Source organism: Myotis lucifugus, unplaced genomic scaffold (assembly GCF_000147115.1).
Source record: "Myotis lucifugus unplaced genomic scaffold, Myoluc2.0 scaffold_680, whole genome shotgun sequence".
Taxonomy (NCBI): Eukaryota; Metazoa; Chordata; class Mammalia; order Chiroptera; family Vespertilionidae; genus Myotis; species Myotis lucifugus.
Genome location: NW_005871728.1, coordinates 21,015 through 23,702, shown reverse-complemented (window position 1 = coordinate 23,702; position 2,688 = coordinate 21,015).

The window sequence follows — 2,688 nt, the reverse complement described above, 5'->3', positions numbered from 1 at the left end:
ATAGAGAGGGATCAATGCACGGTTCAGAGAGGGCTCACCTTGGAACCCATCTAAATGTCTCAGGCTGTGGTGGAAGAGAGTCAGAGGAAGACAGGAAGTATTGTGGGGTCCGGAGTAGGTATGAGGGACCGACCCCGAGTTTGTAGAACTACCTGCTGATTTTTCTAGTGGAATCAACATGGTTTGGGTGCACAAAAATATCTGTGGGCTCCCTGTACAAGCTTCTTCCTCCGTTAAATGTGTATTTTCTCTCTGTGTCTTGGTTGACTTTCTGTGATGACCTTCCTCTTCTTTCCTCACCCCTGTGACTTGAGGGTCCATCCCACATGGCAGGGGTGGGTCCTCACATCTAATACCACATGCTCTCCTTCACTGTTATTTCTGCTTAGAAAATTACATTTATTGTGGTGAACCTTGTTTAATAAATTGCACAAGTTTTGAATGTACAACTCTATAGTACCACATCTATATATTTTTTTATGGGTTACCATGTTATTTACTTTTTATCACCACATGATCAGATGGGCTTTGTTGAGTCTTCTCTTCAGTTCACAGGACTTCACCTGAATTCAGTAACTAAATAACTCAGGCAGTGTTGCTCAGTGGTTGAGTGTCATCCTATGAACCAGGAGGTGATGGTTCAATTCTGGTCAGGGCACATGCCTGGCTTGTGGGCTCAATCCCTAGTAGGAGGTGTGCATGAGGCAGCTGATCGATGATTCTCTCTCATCATTGATATTTCTATCCCTCTCTCCCTCTTCCTTCCTCTCTGAAATCAATAAAAATATATTTAAAGAAATTAACTAAGTGGGCAGAATTAGATACAAACCTAGGAAAGAGAAATTTAAAATGATGCCTCACACTCACTCTGGACCCCACAATACTTCCTGTCTTCCTCAGATGACACAGGATATTGGGGTTTAATCATTGTTTACATTTTTTTGGTCAGAAATTGCATTTTTTAAAAATATATTTTATTGATTTTTTACAGAGAGGAAGAGAGAGTGATAGAGAGCTAGAAACATTGATGGGAGAGAAACATCGATCAGCTGCCTCCTGCACACCTCCCACTGGGGATGTGCCTGCAACCAAGGTACATGCCATTGACCAGAATCGAAACTGAGAACCTTCAGTCTGCAGGCCAACGCTCTATCCACTGAGCCAAACCGGTTAGGGCAGAAACATTGCATATTTGTCATTCACTTGTAATACATGGTGCACATGATCTTCATAAACAACCTCACCAGCACAGTCCATTTCTATATTTCCCTCTTGTCTTGAAGACATACCCAATCCCCTTGTATGGTGGACGGTGCCAGTGTGATCTGTTTCCACCTTGCTTTCTCTCATCTTCCCCCTTCAGAGAGTCCCTATGTCTGTTATGATATCTGGATGTTTTTTTCTTTGTAGAATGTTCCCCCCTGCCCCTGAGGACTTCACCTCCTCAAACAGCCACCGTTCCCTCAACCACAATCTAGTCCTGGGCCCAGTTGTTCTAATATTTTCTCTCTCCTCTCCTTTGTACATACATTAATTGCAACATGAACCTTTGAATGCTCAAAGGCTGCTAATCTGAAGTTTCCAAATCCAGGAAATGAGTCTTTGTCAATTAGGCATTTCTGGTGACTGGAATAAATACTGGTAGAAGGTGATGAGTAAATCTTTGCATATGGCCTTGCTAAAGGCAGAAATTAAATTTTTATAAAATATTTATTAATTAATTATCTTCATTGTTGAGAGCATTACAGATGTCCCCCACTTTACTTCTAATTGCCCCCCCTCCACCCAGTTCCTGCCCCACCCCAGGCCTTTTGTGGAGGTCTGACCATTCACCCATGCAGGATGTGGTTCTGCAACAACTTACATTTAATTGTGGGTGTCACTGTCCTTGAAGAAGAACAACCCCTAAGCTTAAGCCTAACCCTAACCCTGTCATAAATCATATGTACAGCATAGACCCATGTTTATATTTCCTTTTTATATAAAATTCAAGGAACATAGGATAAGCTACATATCTGTATGCCCAGCAGAAGGTGGGGGGTGGAGCTGTCCACATCCCGGTGCTGAATTCGCATCCACCCTCCCAGGATTAACATACAAAGTGAGAGGTAATTAGGGGAGAGGGTGGTGGTCCATGGTCTTAAGGAAAACCTGATAGATACGCATGCATGTTGTTGGTCAAGATTAGAGCTGTTGTGAATCAGCACAACCTCCTGAAACCAGGAGAACTGTCCTGACGTGCGGACGCTCTGACGACAACTTTGAATTTACTTTGCGGTGTTGGGTTGGTGCTGCCCATCCATCAGGAAAAGTGCTAAATTCCCGTGAAAGGTGCTAGAGCAGAGCTCTTTTAAAAAAGGATATTTTTATTTGAAAAATATTTTTTTATTGATTTCAGAGAGGAAGGGACAGGGAGAGAGAGAGAGAAATATCAATGATGAGAGAGAATCATTGATTGGTTGCCTCCTGCATGCCCCATACTGGGGATTAAGCCTGCATCCTGGGCATGTGCCCTTGGCCGGAATCAAACCCGGGATCCTTCAGTCTGCAGGCTGATGCTCTCTATAGCAGGGTTCTTGACGATTTATTCTTCAGCTGCTAAAGCGAAGCTCAAGAGGCAGGTGTTATCTTTAAGGGGGAAGGTATGTTAAAAACCTTAAAGATTGCAATGGGAAACACCTGTTCAGG